The sequence below is a fragment of the Delphinapterus leucas genome, chromosome 10 (assembly GCF_059928025.1).
Source record: "Delphinapterus leucas isolate spDelLeu-1000000601 "Yukka" chromosome 10, BTC_Dleu_Yukka2, whole genome shotgun sequence".
Lineage (NCBI taxonomy): Eukaryota > Metazoa > Chordata > Mammalia > Artiodactyla > Monodontidae > Delphinapterus > Delphinapterus leucas.
Window position 1 is genome coordinate 101,372,594 of NC_143138.1, and position 13,844 is coordinate 101,386,437.

The window sequence follows — 13,844 nt, forward strand, 5'->3', positions numbered from 1 at the left end:
AGTGAAGCCAAACCATGGGGGACTGTCGGGGATGCAGGAGCTTCAAAAAGTGACCGAGCCTCCACGGCTGCTGGTGGTGGGGTTCCCACATCCAGCCTCCTTGCCAGGAGTCACCCCACCTACACAGCGCAGCACCCCCAGCAGGGTGGTTTAGCCAGGGTTCGGAGTTTTCCGGGCGGGGTGAGAAGCTTAACGGGGGAAGAGGTAGTGACAGACTAGCCCTTGGGTGTTCCCTCTGGCACCTTCCCCTCTAATTCACACCCAGTAAGATGACTCTACCTAAAGCTTTCGGTTGCCAAGGAAAAAGAGTCGGGCACGAAGAAATGCTGCGGCCTTGTGGACGTTTTCCGTAACTACAACGTTACAACTGGTGCTTCAGGGCACCTCACATTCACAAAGCCTGTGGGGCTTTTAATGACACGTGTTTTCAAAAGTGATCCGAGATAGGTAACCGAAAAAAAATTCCAAATACACAGACTTTCAAGAAGCCAAATTTCAAGAGGGAAAGTTTAACTCACACTGTTTAAAAAAAAATTCACACCACGACACAACGCAGAACATCGCTCAATATTGGAGAAATGCAAATCCAACGTACAGCGTGGCATCGCCTCACGGCATGCAAAATAGCCAGCACGAAAAAGTCTCCAAACAATCCATGGGGGAGTGAGTGTGGAGAAAAGGGAACCTTCACATTCAGTGACTGGAAATGTACATTGATAACCGCCACTAGAAAGCACTGTATCCGAGTTCCTAGAAAACTAAAGAGAGAGTGAGTCCCACTTCCGGGCGTTACTTGGCAAAATCCATAATTCAACAAGACACATGCACCCCAACCTTAATTGCTGCACTATTTACAATCGCCAAGACGCAGAAACTACAAAATAGTCCAGCGACTGATGAATACATAAAGAGGAGGTCCTACGTGTATACAAGGGACTGTTAGCCAGGAAAAAGAATGAAACAATGCCATGAGAAGCAACATGGGTGGACCTAGGATGCCCAAATACTGAGTGAAGTCAGCCAGATAGAGGAGGACCCATAACATATAATATCACTTATAGGAGGAATGGAAACATACAACTGAACTAGTTTACAAAAGAGAAACAGACTCACTGACTTTCAAAATAAACCTAGAGTTACCAAAAAGTAAGTGGGGTAGGAGATATAAGTTAGGTGGTTCACATGAACACATACACAGGAAAATACCTATAAACATATATATAAAACACGCACTCAACAAGGACTAGTGTAAAACACGAGGACCTCTAGTCAACGTTCTGCAATAATCTATATATAAAAGGAATCCAAAAAACAGTAGCTATATTACATGTGTAACTGAATCATCTTGCTGTTCACCTACACCAAACACCACACTGTAAATTACCCCTACTGCAACATACCATAAGAATTCAACTAAAAATGAACGCAAAAGGACAGAAATGGGTACACTTTTCGCCTCCTGCCTCGGTGATATGCGCTGGTGTCACATCCCCACAGCCTCAGCAGCCTGGGGTCCCAAGGGTGCACTGAGGTGGAGCGGAGAGACCTGAGGAGGATGTGCCTGCAAATGCAGCCCCTTAAAGCTGTAGTGTCCCTTCCTTTCTGGGTGCAACCAAAATTTCAGAATCTAGGTGCGCCTTCATACAGATAAAAAGAAGCCAAGTGCCCCCAAACCGTGGGGGATCATCTGGGCTGCAGGAGAGTCAAAAAGGGACCAAGCCTCCACGGCTGCTGGTGGTGAGGTTCCCGCATCCAGCCTCCTTGCCAGGAGTCACCTCACCTACACACCGCAGCACCCGAAACAGGGTGGTTTAGCCAGGGTTCGGAATTTTCCGGGGCGAGAAGCTTAACGGGGAAGAGGTAGTGACACACAATCCCTTGGGTGTTCCCCCTGTCATCTTCCCCTCTAATTCACACCCAGTAAGATGACTCTACCTAAAGCTTTCGGTTGCCCAGGAAAGAGTTGGGCACGAAGAAATGCTGCCGCCTTGTGGACGTTTTCCAAAACAACAACTTTACACCCGGTGCTTCAGGGCACCTCACATTCACAAAGCCTGTGGGGCTTTTAATGACACGTGTTCTCAAAAGCGATCTGAGTTACGTAACCGAAAAACAATTCCAAAAACACAGAATTTCAAGAAACCAAACTCCAAAAGGGAAAGCTTACTCACGGTGTTTAAAAAAAAAAAAAAAAAACCCGACCACGACAGGAAGCGGAAAATCGCTGATTATTCTCGAAATGCATATCAAAAGTATAAAGCGGCATCATCTCGCAGCAGGCAGCATGGCCAGCATCAAAAACTCTACAAACAATCGATGGGGACTGATTGTGGAGAATAGGGAAACTTCCCAATCGGTGAGTGGAACTGTACATTGGTAACTGCCACTAGAAAAAAGCACTGTATCCCAGTTCCTGGAAAACTAAATAGAGAGTGAACCTATACTTCTGCAGTCCCCCTTCCTGGCGTCATTTGGGAAAATCCATAATTCAAAAAGACACAAGCACCCCAACGTTAATTGCTGCACTATTTACAGTCGCCAAGACAGAAAAACAAATAGTCCAGCAAGTGTGAATACATAAAGAGATGGTCCTACGTGTATAGAAGGGACTATTACTCAGCCAGGAAAAAGAATGAAATAATGCCATTAGAAGCAACATGGATGGACCTGGGATGCCCAAATACTGAGTGAAGTCAGTCAGACAGAGGAGGACCCATAGCATATAATATCACGTATAGGAGGAATGGAAGCATACATACAACTGAACTAGTTTACAAAACAGAAACAGACTCACCGACTTTCAAAATGAACCTAGGGTTACTAAAAAACATAGGTGACGAGGAGATATAAGTTAGGCGGTTCCCAGGAACACATACACAGTAAAATATCTATAAACATATATACAAAACACGCACTCGACAAGGACTACTGTACAGCACCAGGACCTCTACTGAACGTTCTGCAATAACCTATATGGAAAAGGAATCCAAAAAACACTAGCTATATTATATGTGTAAATGAATCAGCTTGCTGTACACCTACACCAAACCCCACTTTGGAAATCAACGCTAGTGCAACATCCCATCAGAATTAAGCGGAAAAAGAAAGTAAAAGGAAATAAACGGGTAAGCTTTTCGCCTCTGGCCTCGGTGATATGCGCTGGTGTCACATCCCTGCAGCCCGAGCAGCCTGGGGTCCTAAGGGTGCACTGAGGTGGAGCAGAGAGACTTGAGGAGGATGTGCCTGCAAATGCACCCTCTTAAAGCTGTAGTGTCTCTTCCTTTCTGGGGGGAACCAAAACTTCAGAATCTAGGTGGGCCTTCCTAGAGCTAAAAGGAAGCCAAGTGACCCCAAGCCACGGGGGATCATCTGGGCTGCAGGTGATTCAAAAACTGACCGAGCTTCCACGGCTGTTGGTGGTGAGGTTCCCACATCCAGCCTCCTTGCCAAGAGTCACCCCACCTTCACAGCGCAGCACCCCCAGCAGGGTGGTTTAGCCAGGGTTCGGAATTTTCCGGGCGGGGTGAGAAGCTTAACGGGGGAAGGGGTAGTGACAGACTAGCCCTTGGGTGTTCCCTCTAGCACCTTCCCGTCTAATTCACACCCAGTAAGATGACTCTACCTAAAGCTTTTGGTTGCCCAGGAAAAAGAGTTGGGCACGAAGAAATGCTGCCGCCTTGTGGACGTTTTCCAAAACAACAATTTTACACCCGGTGCTTCAGGGCACCTCACATTCACAAAGCCTGTGGGGCTTTTAATGACACGTGTTCTCAAAAGTGATCTGAGTTAGGTAACCAAAAAAAAATTCCCAAAACACAGACTTTCAAGAAACCAAATTTCAAAAGGGAAAGCTTACTCACGGTGTTTTAAAAAAAAGAAACCCCGACCACCACAGGAAGCGGAAAATCGCTGATTATTCGAGAAATGCATATCAAAAGTATAAAGCGGCATCATCTCGCAGCAGGCAGTATGGCCAGCATCAAAAAGTCTTCAAACAATCGATGGGGACTGATTGTGGAGAATAGGGAAACTTCCCAATCGGTGAGTGGAACTGTACATTGGAAACTGCCACTAGAAAAAAGCACTGTATCCCACTTCCTGGAAAACTAAATAGAGAGTGAACCTATACTTCTGCAGTCCCCCTTCCGGGCGTTATCTGGGAAAATCCATAATTCAAAAAGACACAAACACGCCAACGTTAAGTGCTGCACTATTTACAATCGCCAAGACAGAAAAATAAATAGTCCAGCAAGTGTGAATACATAAAGAGATGGTCCTACGTGTATAGAAGGGGCTATTACTCAGCCAGGAAAAAGAATGAAATAATGCCATTAGAAGCAACATGGATGGACCTGGGATGCCCAAATACTCAGTGAAGTCAGTCAGACAGAGGAGGACCCATAGCATATGATATCACGTATAGGAGGAATGCAAGCATACATACAACTGAACTAGTTTACAAAACAGAAACAGACTCACAAACTTTCAAAATAAACCTAGGGTTACTAAAAAACATAGGTGGCGAGGAGGTATAAGTTAGCCGATTCCCATGAATACATACACAGTAAAATACCTATAAACACATATACAAAACACGCACTCGACAAGGACTACTGTACAGCACCAGGACCTCTACTGAACGTTCTGCAATAACCTATATGGAAAAGGAATCCAAAAAACACTAGCTATATTATATGTGTAAATGAATCAGCTTGCTGTACACCTACACCAAACCCCACTTTGGAAATCAACGCTAGTGCAACATCCCATCAGAATTAAGCTGAAAAAGAAAGTAAAAGGAAAGAAATGGGTATGCTTTTCGCCTCTGGCCTCGAAGATATGCGCTGGTGCCACATCCCTGCAGCCCGAGCAGCCAGGGGTCCCAAGGGTGCACTGAGGTGGAGCAGAGAGACTTGAGGAGGATGTGCCTGCAAATGCACCCTCGTAAAGCTGTCTCTTCCTTTCTGGGTGGAAGCAAAACTTCAGAATCTAGGTGGGCCTTCCTAAAGCTAAAAGGAGGCCAAGTGCCCCCAAACCACGGGGGATCATCTGGGCTGCAGGTGATTCAAAAAGTGACCGAGCTTCCACGGCTGTTGGTGGTGAGGTTCCCACATTCAGCCTCCTTGCCAAGAGTCACCCCACCTACACAGCGCAGCACCCCCAGCAGGGTGGTTTAGCCAGGGTTCGGAATTTTCCGGGCGGGGTGAGAAGCTTAACGGGGGAAGAGGTAGTGACACACAATCCCTTGGGTGTTCCCTCTGGCACCTTCCCGTCTAATTCACACCCAGTAAGATGACTCTACCTAAAGGTTTTGGTTACCCAGGAAAAAGGGATGGGCACTTAGAAATGCTGCCGCCTTGTGGACGTTTTCCGTAACAACAACGTTACAACTGGTGCTTCAGGGCACCTCATATTCACAAAGCCTGTGGGGCTTTTAATGACACGTGTTCTCAAAAGTGATCTGAGTTAGGTAACCGAAAAAAAATTCCAAAAACACAGACTTTCAAGAAACCAAATTTCAAAAGGGAAAGCTTACTCACGCTGTTTAAAAAGAAAAAAACCCGACCACGACACGAAGCGGAAAATCGCTGATTATTCGAGAAATGCATATCAAAAGTATAAAGCGGCATCATCTCGCAGCAGGCAGTATGGCCAGCATCAAAAAGACTACAAACAATCGATGGGGACTGATTGTGGAGAATAGGGAAACTTCCCAATCGGTGAGTGGAACTGTACATTGGTAACTGCCACTAGAAAAAAGCACTGTATCCCAGTTCGTGGAAAACTAAATAGAGAGTGAACCTATACTTCTGCAGTCCCCCTTCCGGGCGTTATCTGGGAAAATCCATAATTCAAAAAGACACAAGAACGCCAACGTTAAGTGCTGCACTATTTACAATCGCTAAGACAGAAAAACAAATAGTCCAGCAAGTGTGAATACATAAAGAGATGGTCCTACGTGTATAGAAGGGAGTATTACTCAGCTAGGAAAAAGAATGAAATAATGCCATTAGAAGCAACATGGATGGACCTGGGATGCCCAAATACTGAGTGAAGTCAGTCAGACAGAGGAGGACCCATAGCATATGATATCACGTATAGGAGGAATGCAAGCATACATACAACTGAACTAGTTTACAAAACAGAAACAGACTCACAAACTTTCAAAATAAACCTAGGGTTACTACAAAACATAGGTGGCGAGGACGTATAAGTTAGCCGGTTCCCATGAACACATACACAGTAAAATACCTATAAACACATATACAAAACACGCACTCGACAAGGACTACTGTACAGCACCAGGACCTCTACTGAACGTTCTGCAATAACCTATATGGAAAAGGAATCCAAAAAACACTAGCTATATTATATGGGTAAATGAATCAGCTTGCTGTACACCTACACCAAACCCCACTTTGGAAATCAACGCTAGTGCAACATCCCAACAGAATTAAGCTGAAAAAGAAAGTAAAAGGAAAGAAATGGGTATGCTTTTCGCCTCCGGCCTCGGTGATATGCGCTGGTGTCACATCCCTGCAGCCCGAGCAGACTGGGGTCCCAAGGGTGCACTGGGGTGGAGCAAAGAGACCTGAGGAAGATGTGCCTGCAAATGCACCCTCTTAAAGCTGTAGTGTCTCTTCCTTTCTGGGGGGAACCAAAACTTCAGAATTTAGGTGTGCCTTCCCAGAGCTAAAAGGAAGCCAAGTGCCCCCAAACCATGGGGGATGATCTGGGCTGCAGGAGATTCAAAAGGTGACCGAGCGTCCACGGCTGCTGCTGGTGAGGTTCTCACATCCAGCCTCCTTGCCAGGAGTCACCCCACCTATACAGCGCAGCACCCCCAGCAGGGTGGTTTAGCCAGGGTTCGGAATTTTCCGGGTGGGGTGAGAAGCTTAACGGGGGAAGAGGTAGTGACAGACTAGCCCTTGGGTGTTCCCTCTGGCACCTTCCCGTCTAATTCACACCCAGTAAGATGACTCTACCTAAAGCTTTTGGTTGCCCAGGAAAAAGAGTTGGGCACGAAGAAATGCTGCCGCCTTGTGGACGTTTTCCAAAACAACAACTTTACACCCGGTGCTTCAGGGCACCTCACATTCACAAAGACTGTGGGGCTTTTAATGACACGTGTTCTCAAAAGTGATCTGAGTTAGGTAACCGAAAAAAAATTCGAAAAACACAGACTTTCAAGAAACCACATTTCAAAAGGGAAAGCTTACTCACGCTGTTTAAAAAGAAAAAAAAACCCCGACCACCACAGGAATCGGAAAATCGCTGATTATTCTCGAAATGCATATCAAAAGTATAAAGCGGCATCATCTCGCAGCAGGCAGTATGGCCAGCATCAAAAAGACTACAAACAGTCGATGGGGACTAATTGTGGAGAAAAGGTAACCTTCCCAATTGGTGAGTGGAACTGTACATTGGTAACTGCCACTAGAAAAAAGCACTGTATCCCAGTTCGTGGAAAACTAAATAGAGAGTGAACCTATACTTCTGCAGTCCCCCTTCCGGGCGTTTTCTGGGAAAATCCATAATTCAGAAAGACACAAGAACGCCAACGTTAAGTGCTGCACTATTTACAATCGCTAAGACAGAAAAACAAATAGTCCAGCAAGTGTGAATACATAAAGAGATGGTCCTACGTGTATAGAAGGGGCTATTACTCAGCCAGGAAAAAGAATGAAATAATGTCATTAGAAGCAAGGATGGACCTGGGATGCCCAAATATTGAGTGAAGTCAGTCAGACAGAGGAGGACCCATAGCATATGATATCACGTATAGGAGGAATGCAAGCATACATACAACTGAACTAGTTAACAAAACAGAAACAGACTCACAAACTTTCAAAATAAACCTAGGGTTACTACAAAACATAGGTGGCGAGGAGGTACAAGTTAGGCGGTTCCCATGAATACATTCACAGTAAAATACCTATAAACACATATACAAAACACGCACTCGACAAGGACTACTGTACAGCACCAGGACCTCTACTGAACGTTCTGCAATAACCTATATGGAAAAGGAAACCAAAAAACACTAGATACGTTATATATGTAAATGAATCAGCTTGCTGTACACCTACACCAAACCCCACTTTGGAAATCAACGCTAGTGCAAGATCCCATCAGAATTAAGCTGAAAAAGAAAGTTAAAGGAAATAAACGGGTATGCTTTTCGCCTCTGACCTCGGTGATATGCGCTGGTGTCACATCCCTGCAGCCCGAGCAGTCTGGGGTCCCAAGGGTGCACTGAGGTGGAGCAGAGAGACTTGAGGAGGATGTGCCTGCAAATGCACCCTCTTAAAGCTGTCGTGTCTCTTCCTTTCTGGGTGGAACCAAAATTTCAGAATCTAGGTGCGCCTTCATACAGATAAAAAGAAGACAAGTGCACCCAAACCATGGGGGATCATCTGGGCTCCAGGGGATTCAAAAAGTGACCGAGCCCCAAAGGCTGCTGGTGTTGGCGTTACCACATCCAGCCTCCTTGCCAGGAGTCGCCCCACCTACACAGTGCAGCACCCCCAGCAGCGTGGTTTAGCCAGGGTTCGGAATTTTCCGGGGCGAGAATCTTAACGGGGAAGAAGTAGTGACACACAAGCCCTTGGGTGTTCCCTCTGGCACCTTCCTCTCTAATTCACACCCAGTAAGATGACTCTACCTAAAGGTTTTGGTTACCCAGGAAAAAGGGATGGGCACTTAGAAATGCTGCCGCCTTGTGGACGTTTTCCGTAACAACAACGTTACAACTGGTGCTTCAGGGCACCTCATATTCACAAAGCCTGTGGGGCTTTTAATGACACGTGTTCTCAAAAGTGATCTGAGTTAGGTAACCGAAAAATAATTCCAAAAACACAGACTATCAAGACGCCAAATTTCAAGAGGGAAAGTTTACTCACACTGTTTAAAACAAAAATTCACACCACGACACGATGCAGAACATCGCTCAATTTTGGAGAAATGCAAACCCAACGTGTAGCGAGGCATCGCCTCGTGGCATGCAAAATGGCCAGCCCGAAAAAGTCTCCAAACAATCGATGGGGAAGTGAGTGTGGAGAAAAGGGTACCTTCCCATTCGGTGAGTGGAAACGTACATTGATAACCGCCACTAGAAAGCACTGTATCCGAGTTCCTAGAAATCTAAAGAGAGAGTGAACCTATACTTCTGCAGTCCCACTTCCGGGCGTTATTCGGCAAAATCCATAATTCAACAAGACACGTGCACCCCAACGTTCATTGCTGAAAATGTACACTCGCCAAGACACAGAAACCAATAGTCTAGCAACTGACGAATACATAAAGAGAAGGTTCTACGTGTATAGAAGGGACTGTTACTCAGCCAGGAAAAAGAATGAAACAATGCCATTAGAAGCAACATGGATGGACCTGGGATGCCCAAACACTGAGTGAAGTCAGTCAGACAGAGGAGGACCCGTAGCATATACTATCACTTATAGGAGGAATGGAAACATACATACAACTGAACTAGTTTCCGAAACAGAAAGTGACTCACCGACTTTCAAAATAAACCCAGGGTTACTAAAAAACAGAGTTGGCGAGGACATATAAGTTAGGCGGTTCACATGAACACATACACGGTAAAATACCAATAAACACATATATAAAACAAGCACTCGACAAGGAGTAACCGTACAACACCAGGACCTCTACTCAACGTTCTGCAATAACCTATATGGAAAAGGAATCCGAAAAACAGTAGCTATATTACATGTGTAAGTGAATCAGCTTGCTGTACACCTACACCAAACACCACAGTGTAAATTACGCCTAATGCAACATACCATAAGAATTAAACTAAAAATGAACGCAAAAGGAAAGAAATGGGTACACTTTTCGCATCTTGCCTCGGTGATATGCACTGGTGTCACATCCCCACAGCCTCAGCAGCCTGGGGTCCCAAGGGTGCACTGAGGTGGAGCGGAGAGACCTGAGGAGGATGTGCCTGCAAATGCAGCCCCTTAAAGCTGTAGTGTCCCTTCCTTTCTGGGTGCAACCAAAATTTCAGAATCTAGGTGCGCCTTCCTACAGATAAAAAGAAGCCAAGTGCACCCAAACCGTGAGGGATCATCTGGGCTGCAGGAGATTCAAAAAGTGACCGAGTCTCCACGGCTGCTGGTGGTGAGGTTCCCGCATCCAGCCTCCTTGCCAGGGGTCACCCCACCTACACACCGCAGCACCCCCAGCAGGGTGGTTTAGCCAGGGTTCGGAATTTTCAGGGGCGAGAATCTTAACGGGGAAGAGGTAGTGACACACAAGCCCTTGGGTGTTCCCCCTGGCACCTTCCCGTCTAATTCACACCCAGTAAGATGACTCTACCTAAAGCTTTCGGTTGCCCAGGAAAAAGAGTTGGGCACTCAGAAATGCTGCCGCCTTGTGGACGTTTTCCGTAACAACTTTACACCCGGTGCTGCAGGGCACCTCATATTCACAAAGCCTGTGGGGCTTTTAATGACACGTGTTCTCAAAAGTGATCTGAGTTAGGTTACCGAAAAACAATTCCAAAAACACAGACTTTCAAGAAACCAAATTTCAACACGGAAAGCTTACTCACGGTGTTTAAAAACAAAAAAACCCGACCACGACACGAAGCGGAAAATCGCTGATTATTCGAGAGATGCATATCAAAAGTATAAAGCGGCATCATCTCGCAGCAGGCAGTATGGCCAGCATCAAAAAGGCTACAAACAGTCGATGGGGACTGATTGTGCAGAATAGGGAAACTTCCCAATCGGTGAGTGGAACTGTACGTTGGTAACTGCCACTAGAAAAAAGCACTGTATCCCAGTTCGTGGAAAACTAAATAGAGAGTGAACCTATACTTCTGCAGTCCCACTTCCGGGCGTTATCTGGGAAAATCCATAATTCAAAAAGACACAAGAACGCCAACGTTAATTGCTGCACTATTTACAGTCGCCAAGACAGAAAAACAAATAGTCCAGCAAGTGTGAATACATAAAGAGAAGGTCCTACGTGTATAGAAGGGACTATTACTCAGCCAGGAAAAAGAATGAAATACTGCCATTAGAAGCAACATGGATGGACCTGGGATGCCCAAATACTGAGTGAAGTCAGTCAGACAGAGGAGGACCCATAGCATATGATATCACTTATAGGAGGAATGCAAGCATACATACAACTGAACTAGTTAACAAAACAGAAACAGACTCACCGACTTTCAAAATAAACCTAGGGTTACTAAAAAACACCGGTGGCGAGGAGGTATAAGTTAGGCGGTTCCCATGAACACATACACAGTAAAATACCTATAAACATATATACAAAACACGCACTCGACAGGGACTACTGTACAGAAACAGGACCTCTACTGAACGTTCTGCAATAACCTATATGGAAAAGGAATCCAAAAAACACTAGCTATATTATATGTGTAAATGAATCAGCTTGCTGTACACCTACACCAAACCCCACTTTGGAAATCAACGCTAGTGCAACATCCCATCAGAATCAAGCTGAAAAAGAAAGTAAAAGGAAAGAAATGGGTATGCTTTTCGCCTCCGGCCTCGGTGATATGCGCTGGTGTCACATCCCTGCAGCCCGAGCAGCCTGGGGTCCTAAGGGTGCACTGAGGTGGAGCAGAGAGACTTGAGGAGGATGTGCCTGCAAATGCACCCTCTTAAAGCTGTAGTGTCTCTTCCTTTATGGGTGGAAGCAAAACTTCAGAATCTAGGTGGGCCTTCCTACAGCTAAAAGGAAGCCAAGTGACCCCAAACCACGGGGGAATATCTGGGCTGCAGGAGATTCAAAAACTGACCGAGCTTCCACGGCTGCTGCTGGTGAGGTTCCCACATCCAGCCTTCTTGCCAAGAGTCACCCCACCTACACAGCGCAGCACCCCCAGCAGGGTGGTTTAGCCAGGGTTCGGAGTTTTCCGGGCGGGGTGAGAAGCTTAACGGGGGAAGAGGTAGTGACAGACTAGCCCTTGGGTGTTCCCTCTGGCACCTTCCCGTCTAATTCACACCCAGTAAGATGACTCTACCTAAAGCTTTTGGTTGCCCAGGAAAGAGTTGGGCACGAAGAAATGCTGCCGCCTTGTGGACGTTTTCCGTAACAACAACGTTACAACTGGTGCTTCAGGGCACCTCACATTCACAAAGCCTGTGGGGCTTTTAATGACACGTGTTCTCAAAAGTGATCCGAGATAGGTAACCGAAAAAAAATTCCAAATACACAGACTTTCAAGAAGCCAAATTTCAAGAGGGAAAGTTTACTCACAGTGTTTAAAAAAAAAATTCACACCACGACACAACGCAGAACATCGCTCAATATTAGAGAAATGCAAATCCAACGTACAGCGTGGCATCGCCTCACGGCATGCAAAATAGCCAGCACGAAAAAGTCTCCAAACAATCCATGGGGGAGTGAGTGTGGAGAAAAGGGAACCTTCGCATTCAGTGAGTGGAAATGTACATTGATAACCGCCACTAGAAAGCACTGTATCCGAGTTCCTAGGAAACTAAAGAGAGAGTGAACCTATACTTCTGCAGTCCCACTTCCGGGCGTTATTCGGTAAAATCCGTAATTCAGCAAGACACATGCACCCCAACGTTCATTGCTGCACTATTTACAATCGCCAAGACGCAGAAACTACAAAATAGTCCAGCGACTGATGAATACATAAAGAGGAGGTCCTACGTGTATACAAGGGACTATTACTCAGCCAGGAAAAAGAATGAAATAATGCCATTAGAAGCAACATGGATGGACCTGGGATGCCCAAATACTGAGTGAAGTCAGTCAGACAGAGGAGGACCCATAGCATATGATATCACTTATAGGAGGAATGCAAGCATACATACAACTGAACTAGTTTACAAAACAGAAACAGACTCACCGACTTTCAAAATAAACCTAGGGTTACTAAAAATCATAGGTGGCGGGGACGTATAAGTTAGGCGGTTCCCATGAACACATACACAGTAAAATACCTATAAACATATATACAAAACACGCACTCGACAAGGACTACTGTACAGAAACAGGACCTCTACTGAACGTTCTGCAATAACCTATATGGAAAAGGAATCCAAAAAACACTAGCTATATTATATGTGTAAATGAATCAGCTTGCTGTACACCTACACCAAACTCCACTTTGGAAATCAACGCTAGTGCAACATCCCAACAGAATTAAGCTGAAAAAGAAAGTAAAAGGAAAGAAATGGGTATGCTTTTCGCCTCCGGCCTCGGTGATATGCGCTGGTGTCACATCCCTGCAGCCCGAGCAGCCTGGGGTCCTAAGGGTGCACTGAGGTGGAGCAGAGACTTGAGGAGGATGTGCCTGCAAATGCACCCTCTTAAAGCTGTAGTGTCTCTTCCTTTCTGGGTGGAAGCAAAACTTCAGAATCTAGGTGGGCCTTCCTAGAGCTAAAAGGAAGCCAAGTGCCCCCAAACCACGGGGGATCATCTGGGGTGCAGGAGATTCAAAAGGTGACCGAGCTTCCACGGCTGCTGCTGCTGAGGTTCCCACATCCAGCCTCCTTGCCAGGAGTCACCCCACCTACACAGCGCAGCACCCCCAGCAGGGTGGTTTAGCCAGGGTTCGGAGTTTTCCGGGCGGGGTGAGAAGCTTAACGGGGGAAGAGGTAGTGACAGAGTAGCCCTTGGGTGTTCCCTCTGGCACCTTCCCGTCTAATTCACACCCAGTAAGATGACTGTACCTAAAGCTTTTGGTTGCCAAGGAAAAAGAGTTGGGCACGAAGAAATGCTGCCGCCTTGTGGACGTTTTCCGTAACAAGAACGTTACAACTGGTGCTTCAGGGCACCTCACATTCACAAAGACTGTGGGGCTTTTAATGACA